The sequence below is a fragment of the Sarcophilus harrisii genome, chromosome 5 (genome assembly GCF_902635505.1).
Source record: "Sarcophilus harrisii chromosome 5, mSarHar1.11, whole genome shotgun sequence".
Lineage (NCBI taxonomy): Eukaryota > Metazoa > Chordata > Mammalia > Dasyuromorphia > Dasyuridae > Sarcophilus > Sarcophilus harrisii.
Window position 1 is genome coordinate 115778341 of NC_045430.1, and position 15564 is coordinate 115793904.

At 35.6% G+C, this 15564-nt stretch overlaps 1 protein-coding gene across 3 annotated transcripts in view; it reads left to right on the forward strand.

Moving 5' to 3' along the window:
• Positions 1-6808: 6808 nt before the first annotated feature.
• LOC100923273 (solute carrier organic anion transporter family member 1B3-like) overlaps positions 6809-15564 on the forward strand; it is a 91877-nt gene continuing 83121 nt past the window's right edge. For all 3 annotated transcript variants that reach the window (XM_012550671.3, XM_023504507.2, XM_031938421.1), the window contains exon 1: positions 6809-6877. The gene's annotated coding sequence lies outside the window, so the exon portion shown is untranslated. The remainder of the gene's footprint in view (positions 6878-15564) is intronic.

Here is a 15564-nt window from a genome sequence, read left to right on the forward strand (position 1 = left end):
TGTAATAGTACCCTCAGAGTTGTCTTAATTTGCATTTCTCTGATTAATAGTGATTTAAAGCCTCTTTTCATAGGACTAGAAATCAGCCAATCACTTCTGCATCAATCTAAACTTGTGTTTGTTTCTACCTCATATATATATATATATATATATATATATATATATATATATATATATATAATTTTATTTATAATTACATAAGAGAATTGAGTGAATTCCACTGAATCTATCTCATGACTAAATTCTAGTTAGCTCAGTTCCCTTTCCATTTAATTATGGGTTAATCTAACTGTCTGGTGAGAAATTTTATTCAACCATGGGAAATGTGAAAAATCTTTATTGCATTGTTTGAATCCAATGGGACTCTTAACTAAGTACTTAAGTTATGCTTCCCAGAAACCCAATCAAATTCAAAGTTTGGTGGAAGGAGTTTCCTCACAATTGCCCCTCCAAGAGATCCACATGTCTTATCTCAAACTGGCCATGTACTGGAAGTCAGTCCCTATTTCTTTGTTCCTTTGATGAAATAAATGGGGGAACGGGACACCTCTTTTTCTTTCTTTCTCTCTTTAAATTTATTTTATATTTAGGTTGCATGTGTACATTCATTTTTAACATGTTTCCATAAGATTCAAGTTGAGAAAGAACAAATAGAACTAAAGGGGAAATCCACAAGAAAGATTAAAAAAAAAAAAAGAAAAATGCTGCAATCTGCATCCAGTCTCTAGAGGTCTTTCTATGGATGTTGATGAAATTTTACATCCAAAGGTTTTTTTTTTTTAATTGCCTTGGATCACTAAATTGTAGAAAAGAGTTAAGTCTATCATAGATGGCCATCATACAAATTCCTCTCCACCATAAAAAGAGGTCCATATAGGTCCTTTTCCTTTTGAAAAATATATTTGGGATATAGACTTAGTTGTAGTATTTCTAAGTTAAAGGGGATACACAATTTTATAGACTTTTGTACAGAGTTCTAGATTGTTCTTTCACAAATTTTTACTCTTGTTTTTAGCATTCCAAACCATTCACAATATGTTTTAACATTACCTTTCTAGTATCATCTCTGTCCCGAAATCCACTACTATGGGATCCTCTCCTTATTGGTACAGATAAATGTCCTGCTATGTATTAGGGGGTGGAGTTGGTGAGTGACAAGCAAGTAAGAAGTAATTTGATGAGCTTTAGCCTTTAATACTATCCAAAGGCAGTCCATCTTCAATATTCCTTGTGGTTTGTCCCGTTCAGAATTGATGTGTCTTCAAAATACATCAAGTCTTCAGAACTCTTCAAGTTGAGATTTTGATCCATGAGCCATTGAGCTGCCCAGAGAAGTAGCCTTAACCACACAAAAGATATAGTCAATTACAAAAGTGAAACACTTGACTTGGATTACATGAAACCCCCCCCCCAAAAAAAATCCTGCAGAATGCCCAAATACATTTAAAAATGGAGGAATAAAGGGAAAAAACACTTCACACATATTCAAGCTATATAATAAAGCAATATTGATCAAAAGCATGCAATATTTCTTAAGAATAGAAATTAATGTTACTAATAAAGGAGAATCAGAAACTGTGAAACAATAAGCTTTTGTTTGATAAAGTAGAAAACATAAATTATCAGGGAAAAAATTTCTTATTTGATTGGAAAATCTGGGGAAACTTGAAAGCAATCTGGAGAAAATTAGGCTTTGACCCATACTTTATACTACTTTTCACATTATGTTCTAAATGAAAATGCGACTTTAATATTGAAAATATTTCTCCCTCTTTGTATGTGTGTGTGTTTGTATATCTTTCTTTCTCTCTCTCCCACTATTTCTTTAAAGTTCTACTTCAACCAATACACAATGAAGTAAGAAAAAACAAAGAAAACAATAGAAACAAATAACCACAATAACAAAACTGGAAAGAAAATCATATAAAAATATCAAAAATTAGCTTGCAAAATTATGAAGATAAAGCACAACTTTTGAGAGTAAACATGCAAAGATACTTCCAACACTTTCCTTTATAGTGTGGGGTCCAGATGTTATCCAGTGACCATGTTTTAATAATTTTCATGCATCGGTCAGTTATATTAATTTTTTACTGTTGTGTGGAATAGAGAGATAAGGTGAAGAACTTAGAGGAATATGTGAATTCTTTTCCTGTATTTTATTTTAATTATTTCTGTGTTTCCCCAATGACCTGCATAAATATAATATGTGCAGGCCCATCTTTACTTGAGCCTTGACCGGCTACAAACATATTTACTTAACCTGAGCTGATGACATTTATCAGTATTTGACATGTATTGATATTATTAGCTATTAGCTTGCCAACTGTCTGCTTGATTATCTAAAGCCTGAGGCCTGATTTACTGTTTCCTAGAAATCAGGTGACAATATTTCTTTAACTCTGTCCTCCTCACCTCCTGAACCAGATCCTGAGACTTCCCATCTCCCACTCCTTAATTCCTCTAATACAAGGAGAGGGACCCCTTTTTCTCCTTCTCTGGACCCTGATTTAGCCACCCCTTCTAATTTCTGCCCCCTGAGAGAAGCAACAGATTTTCAGGGAGGGACACTCAGGGTAGAGGTGCCTCTTTCAAAGTCAAATCTATCCCAGACTAAGGAAAAACTTGGCTATTACTCTGAGGCTCCCACTAAATTTATTGAAGGGTCTATGGCCAATGCCTTCCGATTTGATCTTTCCTAGGGAGATATTAATATTAAACAATCTGCCCTAGATATATGGAGGATATTGCAGAAGTCAGCTTTGAGCCCTCAGACTTTTGCAATAAAGCTCTTAGAAACAGTTTGGGGAGTCTTTAATGATAGGGACCAAACTGCAGCAGAGGAAAAAGACCACAGAATTAAAGCAAGAAACGGAAAACAGTCCCAAATTTCAGGAAAACACAGCGGTTCATGCTTCAGGTGTCATGGACAGGGCCATCGGGCCCAAAACCGACCACTGAGAAAACTCCCCAGTCCTTGCCCTGAGTGCAACTAGGAGGGGCACTGGAGGAGAGACTGCCTACAGGAGCCAAGCTGCCCCACCCAATGCCTTGCCCTCCAGCAGGAGTTTGGGGCTTGGTCAAGCTCCACCTTGCTCCACCACAACAATCCAACACCCAGATGTGGCCCACAGGACCACTGAATTTCTTTTTGATACAGGAACTTTCCTTTCTGTCTTGCTATGGCACTCGGTCTCACATGTGTCCCCCTTCTTCCCTCCCTCCCCATGGAATGGGTATTGAAGGGAAACTTAAGAACTATTTTGAAAGTTTCCCTATTCCTTGCCAGTTTGGTGACCTGTTATTTAAACACTCATTTCTTTATTCCCTCCTATCCTGCTCCCTTATTGGGGCATGATTTAATGATGGGGAACCAATTTTCTCTTCTCAGATCTTTGGATGGTCTTTTTGTGCAGCTTTCAAAGCCTTCTCATATTCCCTCTGAAATTTGGGAGAAAATAGATTCCTCTGTCTGGGACCAAGTAATCTCTGGGCAAGTTACTCTAGCCTTAGTCAGGATTAAGAAATTTCTTAAACATAAATTTTTTGCACTGACTAAAGAGTTAAGAGATTTGGAGTTGTTTAACTACAGTCTTACCTTGATCTGCAGCCCCACTCAAGAAGCTTTCCTAGATACAGCCATAAAACACTTAATTTTACCTAAAGCCAAACTGACTTCTACCCCTGCCCTAGCTCTATCGAATTTAGAACAACTTTTCACTTTGTAGATGAAAGGTGGAGCCAAGCCCTGGGGATCTTAACTCAGGCCCTTGGACCTGATACCAGACAGGTTGCCTGATTCTCAAAGGAATTCAGTTTCCCTAGAATGGCTCTCTTGCTTTAGAACAGTAGCAGCTATGACCCTTTTAATTGAAGAAGCCTTGGAATTTACCCTAGGGCATCAGAGTATTTTAGAAGCCAAAGGGCATCAGTGGCTTTCTAGTGCGTGGTTTACAATCAATATTAACCTAGAAGCTAAGCCATTGCCCCCTGGAACTTTTGGCCAGAAGCTGAACTTGTTGCCCTAACCAGATCTTTGGAACTGGGGAAGGGAATAAGAGTTAAACATCTATGCTGATTCCAAATATGCTTTTCACAGTTTGCATGCTCATGGAGCTATATGGAAAGAAAGGGGATTTCTGACAGCAATGAATTCTCCTATTAAATACAAAGGAGAAATTCTACAGCTACTACAAGCTGTCCACAAACCCAGAGAGTCATATCTTGTAAAGAAGACCAGAAGGGAGATTCACTTCAAGCCAAGGGGAATAGGTTTGCAGATTCAGTTGCTCGAGCTGCTGCCAATTCATCCCTGACTATGGCAACTTTAATCCCCCAGCCTTGAAAAAGAAAGAAAAACCCTTTCATCCTTTTTCCTTCTGGATGGTTTCAAATACCCTCAAACCAAATTTAGTCCCAAAGACAAGTAAGTGGAAACTTATTTTTGGTCTTCATTAGGCTACACACTTGGGAAGAAATGTTCTTCAATCCCTTGTGAAACACATTTTACTGGTCACAAGCTGGGAGAAATGATCAGAGAGGTCTGCCAGGGCTGCCCAATTTGTGCCCAAGTAAATCCTGAAGGAGCTGTTAAACCTTCCCCTTTCCTGAAGCCTGTTCAGAGAGGAGGCACATACCCAGGGAAGATTGGCAAATAGACTTTACACATATGCCCCCTTGCAGAAGTTTCAAGTTGCTTTTGGTCTTTGCTGACACCTTTACTAATTGGATAAAAGTTTTTCCCTGCAGGACTGAAAAGGCTCAGGAGGTATCAAGATGCTTGCTAAAAGAGATCATACCTTGTATAAACCTGCCTAGTTCCTTGCAGAGCAACAATAATCCAGCTTTTACTTCTCAGATATTTCAGAATATTCCTGTGGATTCATAGAGGACCTAAAGCTATTTTTAGGTCCCCTGAAAACACTCTGGAGAAAGAAGGGTGAAATTGTCTGTGTCCTTCTTTCTCTCACCATAATCTCCTTCCTTCCTTTTTTTCCACTTCAAGCACGATAATTTTGCTCCTACCGGTTTTTCTCCTACTTTTCTTGATGTATTCTTAATTGGCCCCTACCAATAGTTAACTCCTTCTTAGTCTTTCAGCTAGGGACCTCCAGAGTCAGTGGGAGCATTCAGAATTGTTGGGTGGGCCATCGGCCACCAAATGTTGAGGTATGAGAAATGAGGATTGAAAGATCCCCTGACAGCAATGGGGTCCCCTGGCCACTGCCACAGGCTTTGTGAAAGAATTCACAAACCTCAATGAATGAGGCAAGGTTTGTGGCAAAAATGGGTTTGATACACTGAGAAAACAACTTTCTCAAGAGGCAAAATCCTGTTAGGTCTTTTTGCAAAAGTTTGGGCATGCAGCCTTTGATTATATTGGGAGGTTTTTTTGGCCTAGAGCTGGGGACCAATCTCCAGATGAATTTAAGGGACTAATTTTCAGTTCAATAGAGGGTAGTGTGAGGGATAGAAAATCCTATCCAAAAATGACTACTCAAAGACCTTTCGAAGTAAAAAGCAGAAAAGTTGTTTATTTAATAAATTCTCATGAGAATGAGCAATTCCACCGTGAGGAGGGAAAGAGAGAGAGCTCACGGTAGAAGGGCTAAAGAAGGGGATAAGGTATACAGTTTTTATAGGTTTTAGATACAAAGGTTTACATCATGAGTTGGAGAACATTAAGAGATAGGTGTCCCCCCATCCCTTAATTGGATGTTAATCGTGCCCCAAACAGCAGATTCCCTAAAAAAGGAACCATACATCAGGCAACTAATTGTCCAGATGTTGGTAACTTGAACAGCAATAAATGTCATCAATCGAGGTTAAATACATATGTCTAAAATCTAAGTACATATTGGCTACCACTCAACATACACACGCAAGTCACAGAGACCTAGAGAAACTAAAAATACAGAAGAAGTTAAATGTCCTTGGAAGTTCAGCTGCTGGAAGGTCTTCACCTTATCTTTACTACATACAGCTGCTGGAAGTTCTTCAACTACACACACACACACAGAGTAGTGATTATGGAGCAGAGCAAAATGTCCAGTTGAATTGCATGAGATTAGCATCTGGGATCACCTATGAACAGGAGGGTGGGGCCACCCAGGATTATCCTTCCCCCAAATCATTAAACATTTTGATGATAGTGTTTTTAGTATTTTTCATTTACTTTATCATTTCATGTGTTTTGCTTTATGCACTTAAAGCACTTTTCTAAGAAGAGGTCTATAGGGTATCACCAAATTTTCAAAGTGATCTTTGACACAAAAAATTTCACAACATCTTCAGGGGAATTTTAAGAGGAAAAAACAGTTAATTGTATATTTCTAAGAGCTAAAAAAACTTGCAGAGGCACTATTTTTTTTTCCAAATTGAATTCTTTTCTATATTGAACAACTCAAAATAATTAGGAGAATTTGAGAGAGATATTATCTTGGAATAGCAATACAAGGTAAATAATATAACTTGCCAAAATTGACCAATGGTACTCTACACATAATTCCTAGCATTAAAGTCAACTCAGCAAGCTTTTAGTTAATGCTTATTGCCTTATGGCCACTGTGCAAATCTTAAGTGCCAAACTTCATTGTATTTTAATATTCTTTAAAATTTTCAATATGAACATTTTATTAACAAAAATTATAAGTGGAAAAATTTGGAAAACAAAGAAATGTTTATTTTCAAAATTTTTTTTTATTTATTAATGAGACACTTTATATTTATTTAGGACTATGGCCAGACAAATAGTTAATAATCACTGGACTATTGGAAAAAAAGACAGAAAAGAAGCTGACTCTTTAAATACAATACATTCTCTATCAGTGGATAAAGGCATGGATGTGGAGCTGTTCAATTTTAATTCTAAATCTAGGTAAGAACCTATGTATTTGTTAATCTAAATATATTTATAGCCAACAATTTTGGGTAAGCCCTTTAAATGATAGTGGAAAAGGTTTAATTTTATATAGCTGATATTCCTTTTATAAGTATTTACTCATTTACTTAATACTTTTTAGATATGCATCTATACTCTACTTTTATTTTTTCCTTAAAATTGAGAATTGTATATGAATCAATTTTGAAGTGACAAACACTATGTATGTTCTTTATTAGAAAATTTAGAGAGTTATTTTGGGTACTAATTCTGACCTCCTTGCAACTGATTCCTTATACATCCAACTGCAATCTCCTACATGCATACATTTTATTCAGCTGAATTATTCATAAAAAAGCCCACTTATGGCTGAGATAATAACCCATGTCATATCTGAATAGATTCCAGGGAGTAAAAGCATAAAAGGTATGAAGGTAATTATGAGGATAAAAAGATGGCAGGCAAAACCTGAACTCGTTTTTCTGGAAGAAGCAATTTTTTTTTCATTTTGACAGCAGTTAATATGAGCATAAAAATAATTAAAATTTCAAAGTAAACAACAGAAAAAAAAAGTAAGAATATCTCTTTTCCATCCACTTCAACTTCCAGAGATTTAGGGCATTTTCTTTGCAGGATTCTCAACATTGTAATTAAATTTCATCTAGTTACTCTTTGGATTTTAGGAAATTTTTATATTGGAGTGTAAATGTACAGATGGCATGTTTCTGAAAAGATATTTAGACTGAAGAAAAAGAATTGAAATTGCTAGGTAACAGTGCAAGCTATGCTGCTAACAAGCTATACATACTTGAAAAAGTCATTTAATCTGTCACCTTGAATCAATATGTTTGATATGTCATCTAAGTACTTACCTAGCTTTACAACTTAAATTGCACACTTCAATTTTGTAAAATTAAATTTAGTATTTTCCCCCAGTTACATTAGAAACAATTTTAACAATCATTTTTAAAACTTGAAGTTCCAAATTTTCTCCCTTCCTCCAGCCCAAATCCCCATCATTTAGAAGCAAGTAATTCTTTACAATATATACATGTATAGTCATGAAAACATTTTTCTATTTCCATGTTTCCTGTTGTGAAAGAAAACATAAGACCAAAATAACCCTTGAAACCTCAAGCAAAATAATGAAAATTTTAAAAAATAAAAATAAATGTATTCTTTAATCTGTATTCAGATGCCATCAAATCTTTCTCTAGGGTGAAGAGTACTTTTCAGGATAAGTCTATCAGAGTTATCTTAGATCATTGTATGCCTGAGAATAGCTAAGTCATTCACATCTGAGCACCTTATAGCACTGCTATTTACTGAATACATTTCATTTTGCATCAGTTTTTGGAAGTAAGTTCTTTTCAGGTTGTGTGAAACATCCTGCTAATAATTTCTTTATAGCCATTTTAATAGGTTAGTGGTAATATTTGAGTATTGTTTTAATTTGCATTTATCCCAGGGGTCCTCAAATTATGGCCCGTGGGCCAGATGCAGCAGTTTATCCCCCTCACCCAGGGCTGTGAAGTTTCTTTATTTAAAGGCCCACAAAACAAAGTTTTTGTTTTTACTCCGACCCTCCATCAGTCTGAGGGACAGTAAACTGGCCCCCTATTTAAAAAGTTTGAGGACCTCTGAATTCTAATTAATAGTGAGTAAGAGCTTATTTTCATGTAGATATAACTAGCTTTGATAACTTCAGAAAACTTCACAACTTTTAATCATTTATCAATTGGGAGATGCCTCTTACTTTTAAAATTATGGCTCAGTTGTCTATATATTTGAGAAATAAAACCTTTATCAATGAAAACTTACTTCATTTTTCCCCCACAGCTGCTATTTCTAAATGTATTTCCCTTTGTTTATTCTCTCTCCTTTCAACTTGTCTCTCCTCAAATGTGTTTTGCTTTTTTCTCCTTTCTCAACATCCCCTCTTTTTTTTTTTTTACCACATCTTTTATCCTATTCCCCTCCTGTAGCATAAGATAAATTTACATACTCAACTAAGTTTTCATGTTATTCTCTCTCTGAGCCAATTCTTACAAGATTCTATCATTCCCCCTTTCTTTCTTTCTTTCTCCACTATAAAAACTTTTTGTTGCCTCTTTTGTTTGAAATAATTTACCTCTTCTACCTCTTCCCTTCCCTTACTCCAAGTACATTCCTTTCTCACCCTTTAATTTTATTTTTAGAAATCATCCCTTCATATTCAACTCACATCTAGACTCTGTCAATATATACTCCTTTTAACTGTCTTAGTAACTTAATAATGTTAAACTGTGTACATTCCAAATGGAAATATTATCCATAACTCAAACTTCTTATGTGTTAAGGATAATTTTTCCATTTGAAATGTAAACAGTTTAATCTCATTAAATCCCTCATGATTTCCTTTTCCAATTTAGCTTTTTATGCTCCTTGAGCCTTGTCAAATTTTCTATTAAGCTCTGTTATTTTATTTTTCATCAAGAATGCTTGGAAATCCTTGATTTTGTTGAATTTTTATTTCCCCTCTAATGGATTATAGTCAGTTTTTTTCTGGGTAGGTGATTCTTGATCTTAATCCTTAGTCCTTTGCCCTTCAGAATATCATATTCCAAGTCTTCTGATCCTTTAATAAAAAAGCTGCTTAATCTTGTGCTATCTAGAATGCGAGCCCATGATACTTGTAATTTTTTTTCTTTCTAGATGGTTGCAAAATTTTATTTTTGACTTGAGAGCACTGGAATTTGGCCATAATATTCCTGGGAGTTTTTATTTGGGGATCTTTTTCAGGAAGTGATTGGTGGATTCTTTCAATTTCCATTTTACTTTATCCCTTTAGAATATCAGGACAATTTTCTCTTATGATTTTTTGAAAGGTAATGTCTAGGCTCTCTCTCTCTCTCTCTCTCTCTCTCTCTCTCTCTCTCTGTCTCTTCCCCCCCTCCCTCTCTCTTTCCCTTCCCTCCTCTCTGTGTCTCTTGTTATCTCTTCATCTCTCTCTCCATTTCTCTCACACAAATACAGTCTCTCTCTCTGTCTCTCTCTTTCTCTTCTTCATCTCTCTCTCTTACTCTCTCTCTCCATCTCTCTCTGTCTCCCTCTCTCTCCCATGGCTTTCATATAGTCTTTCCTGGACCTATTTTTGATGTTAGCAATTTTTCTAATAAGATGTTTCACATTGTCTCCTATTTTTTCCTCATTTATTTTGCTGTCCCTCAGTTTCTCAAAAACTCATTAACTTCCACTTTCCCAATTCTACAATTTTAAGGAAATATTTTCTTCAGTGAGCTTTTGTATCCAATTCTACTTTTTAAGAAGTTTTTTTTTCTTTAGTGAATTTTTGTGCCTCTCTTTCCTTTTGGCCAATTTGCTTTTCAAGGCATTCTCCTCATTGCTTGTTATACCTCCTTTACTATTTGACAAGTGTGTTGTTAAGTGTTATTTTCTTTAGTATTTTTGTATTTCCTTTAATAAACTCATTTTTTCTATCTCTATCTTGCATTACTCTCATTTCTCTTCATAAATTTTTCTCTACTTCTTATCTGATTTTCAAAATCCTTTTGAGCCTTCCATGGCCAGAGACCAATTCATATTTTTCTTATAGGCTTTGAATGTAGGAACTTTGATTTTGTTATCTTATCCTGAGTGCTTCTTTGATCAACCTTGTTGTCATAGTAATTTTCTAAGGCCATTTTTTTTCTCATTTTCCCAACCTATTACTTTACTTTTACTCCACTTTATCAAAGTACTGTTCTGCTTCCAGAGTGAAAGATGCATTGTCCTAGGCTTCCAGGGATTTGTGCATCTATTTTCAGAGATTTTTCTGCGGACTTGTAAGTTTTCAATTCTTCCAAGGTTTATGATCTAAGAAGAAGGGTTTTCTATTCTCTTGGATTTTGCTCTGGTCTGTAAATGAGCACAAGCACTCTTTATTTCCCTGAGCCTGTGAGAGGGTTCCCACTCCACTTTGGTTACAAGGTACTAATGTGTGCTAATACTCATCCTGAAACTTCCACCTAGGACTTAGACCTGGTCAAAGCAACAGAGTCCTGCTTGAGTGCTGGCAAAGAAATCTTTGAACGGTGGTCCAACTATTTAGTATCTGTGATTTGGGAGTTCCAGAAACAGCTACTTCTACTGCTGATTCAATGGCTCCCAAGGCCATTCCTGGTTTGCTGGGCCTGGGGTTTTATGGTGGCACAATCTGTGTTGTACTATGATCCACTCTCACCTTTATGTGATGCATATTTACTGCTGACCTTTTAAACTGTTTTTGGCATATGTGAGCAGGAGTTCTGGAAATTGCCACTACTGCCACTGATTCAATTGTTTCAAGAGCTGTTCCTGATTTTCTGAGCAGGGCTGAACTCCCCTTTCACCCTGGTGCAGAAAAAAAAATTCCTCCCAATCTTTATAAGTTGTTGGGGGATGCAAAATTGTTTTATTCCATATTTTTTGTGGATTCTGCCCTTCTAGAATTTGTTTAAATTCATTATTTGAAAGTATATGAAGGGATTTGTGAGCGCACTCAAGAAAGTCCCTACCTTTACTTTGCCTTAGGTTCCAACTTTGTGAGCTCTGAATCTATGAGAAATATTTCCATGTGGTTTTCCTTGTCTTGTTTAATTTTAATTTGCTATCTTACCCAATTTAAATATCTATAAAAATATGTGTTTCTCAAATATACAAAATATCTGTTAAAATATGTGCTATTTCAATATGCTCAAACACCAAATATGAATTTTGCTAGACTAAACATCTCAGCTGTTAACTCAAGAAATTAAATAACTTATATGCCCCCCTTTGTTGAGGTTCTGAATAAAATATAACAATTATTTTGAAACAACATGTTGGAGAATTTCAATATAATTCATTAAGCAGCCATATTTAATTAATTGTAAATTACGTTCCCCTTAATTTTTTTTTACTATTTGCATAATCAAAAAAATTAAATAATTCACTTCTACTAATGTCCTGTTTTCTGGCTTAATATCCTTAAAATATCCCCACAATATCCTCCCATTCCTATTTCTGATCATATTTTATCTTTCATCTTCTTTTAAGTCAAAATCCCAGAAAAAACATCTACAATCAATGTCCCCACTTCTTTTTCTCCTATACTTTTCTAATCCTTATCATCTTATGATGTTAGAATATAAATATTTTAACCATAATAAATCCATTATGCTTTATTTTTCCTGTTTTTTATGCTTCTCTATCTTGTTGTTGAAAGACAAATTTTCTATTTCTATCTCTGATCTATTCTTCAGAAATGATTGAAAGTAGTCTATTTCATTACATGTCCATTTGTTCCCCTGAATAACTAAACTGAGTTTTGCTGGATAAACTATTCTTGATTCCTTCTAGAATATCATGCTCCCAGACTTCTATTTTTTTTTTCAAATGGTAGTTGCTAAATCTTATGTGATCCCGATTGTGACTCCATGATATTTGAATGGTTTGTTTCTACTTGGAGTACTTTCTCTTTTGGACTTTTTTTTAAACTCCATTATCTTCCTCTGAATAGGAAATCTGATATTCTCTATCCCTAAAATAGCGATAGATGGCTAATTATTTTTTACTTTGCTTGCTTATTTTTATTTTTTATTTTAGCTTTATTTTTAGTAATTATTATAGTGATCATGTTCTAGTCTCAAGATATGGGAAATCATGCCCAAAGCCTCAGGTTTTCCTTAGTGTCATTTTTTGAAGTCTGTCTCGTAGCTCCATTTTGGGCTCTCTTCTCCACTCCTAAGCCACAGACAGAACCCTCTGTCATGCTGTCCAACATATGATCTTACACCCTGGGCTCCCTGTGGTATCTGCAAACTATATCTATCCTCTCTTCCTTGAAAATAAAACCAGAGACTCAACTCACCTAAAAGTGTCCATAGCCAGTAAGGTCCCCACCTTTCTGCTAGTATCTCCTTCTCCCCAATAGCTACAGCCCAACCTTTATCACCTTTCACCAAAACTATTGCAACAAACTTATTATTGCAATAGACTTCCATTTGGTCTTCCTTTCAAATTTCTCTGACATCTACTCAGCTGCTGAAGCAATTTTTCTTTTTAAAATGTAGGTCTGATTATGTCGTGTCCACCATGTTCAATGAATTCCAGAGGCTTCCTGTCCCTTTCAGGAATATATTTAACATCTTCTTTTTTCCTCTTTGGAGTTTATATGCTCAAAAAGTTATCAAACTGTGCATACTGTTTGATCCAGCAGTGTTACTACTAGGCTTATATCCCAAAGAGATCATAAATAAGGGAAAGGAACCTGTATGTGCACGAATGTTTGTGGCAGCCCTCTTTGTAGTGGCTAGAAATTGGAAACTGAGTGGATGCCCATCAGTTGGAGAATGGCTGAATAAATTGTGGTATATGAATATTATAGAATATTATTGTTCTGTAAGAATTGACCAACAGGATGATTTCAGAAAGGCCTGGAGAGACTTACATGAACGGATGCTGAGTGAAATGAGCAGGACCAGGAGATCATTATATACTTCAACAACAATACTATATGATGGACAGTTCTGATGGACCTGGCCATCCTCAGCAAGGAGATCAACCAAATCATTTCCAATGGAGCAGTAATGAACTGAACCAGCTACGCCCAGAGAAAGAACTCTGGGAGATGACTAAAAACCATTACATTGAATTCCCAATCCCTATATTTATGCCCACCTGCATTTTTGATTTCCTTCACAAGCTAATTGTACACTATTTCAGAGTCTGATTCTTTTTGTACAGCAAAATAACTGTTTGGTCATGTATACTTATTGTGTATCTGGTTTATTTTTAATATATTTAACATCTACTGGTCATCCTGCCATCTGGGGGAGGGGGTGGGGGGTAAGAGGTGAAAAACTGGAACAAGAAGTTTGGCAATTAGTGCTTTAAAGCTACCCATGCATATAACCTGTAAATAAAAGGCTATTAAATAAAATAAAAAAAGAAATAACTGAAAAAAAATAAAAGAAAAAAAAACCAAAAAAAATCCTCTTTGGAGTTTAAACTCTCTCCCACCTGGACCCTTTGCACTTTTACAATCATTTTATACGTTACACTAGTACATATATCCTATGAAACAATGCCTTCATTGCAATATAGCCAGAGAAAATGCCTGAAGACAAAAGATTGGGTGTGCTGTTTAAGAAAAAGTAAGGAGACTAGTGTCACTGGACTGAAGAGTACAAGTTGGAGAGTAAGGTATAAGAATACTGTAAAGTTATTTACAGATATTTAGGCTTTGAAGCCTAAACAGAACATTGTATATTTGCTGTGAGAGGAAAGACGAAGCCACTGAAGTTGATTAAGTAAGAGGTGTGTGTGACATATGGAGATCAGTATTTTAGGAAAATTCCTTTAGTGGTTGAATAGAGAATGAATTGGAATAATGAGGTTATAATTTAGATATGTTGCCTTCCCCAAGAGTTTATAAATTTTTTGGAACATGGAGTGTTTTTGTTTTTTCACTGACTTCCTAGTGCTTAACATAGTATCTAAGTATAATAAGAACTTAATAAATTCTTGTTAATTAATTGCTCGTTCTGAATTGATTCTCAAACTAGAGACTTTTTTTGCTTTCAAATCTATATTCAAAACTCTTCTAACTTAGGAAGATGCCAATTACATATGCATATCTATATATTTTTTATTATATTAACTTTTTATTGACAGAACCCATGCCAGGGTAATTTTTTTTTACAACATTATCCCTTGCACTCACTTCTGTTCCGATTTTTCCCCTCTCTCCCTCCACCCTCTCCCCTAGATGGCAAGCAGTCCTATATGTGTTGAATATGTCACAGTATATCCTAGATACGATATATGTGTGCAGAACCAAACAGTTTCTCTTGTTGCACAGGGAGACTTGGGTTCAGAAGGTAAAAATAAAACAAAAACAAAAATGCTAACAGTTTACATTCATTTCCCAGTGTTCTTTCTTTGGGTGTAGCTGTTTCTGTCCATCATTTATCAATTGAAACTGAATTAGGTCTCTTTGTCAAAGAAATACACTTCCATCAGAATACATCCTCATACAGTATCATTGTAGAGGTATATAATGATTTTCTGGTTCTGCTCATTTCACTCAACATCAGTTCATGTAAGTCTCGTCAATCCTCTCTGTATTCATCCTGCTGGTCATTTCTTATAGAACAATAATATTCCATAACATTCATATACCACAATTTACCCAACCATTCTCCAATTGATGGGCATCCATTCATTTTCCAGTTTCTAGCCACTACAAAGAGGGCTGCCACAAACATTTTGGCACATACAGATCCCTTTCCCTTCTTTAGTATCTCCTTGGGGTATAAGCCCAGTAGTAGCACTGCTGGATCAAAGGGCATGCACAGTTTGATAACTTTTTGGGTATAATTCCAGATTGCTCTCCAGAATGGTTGGATTCATTCACAACTCCACCAACAATGCATCAGCGTCCCAATTTTCCCGCATCCCCTCCAACATTCATCATTATTTTTTCCTGTCATCTTAGCCAATCTGACAGGTGTATAGTGGTATCTCAGAGTTGTCTTAATTTGCATTTCTCTGATTAATAGTGATTTGGAACACTCTTTCATATGAGTGGTAATAGTTTCAATTTCATCATCTAAAAATTGTCTATTCATATCCTTTGATCATTTGTCAATTGGAGAATGGCTTGGTTTCTTATAAATTAGAGT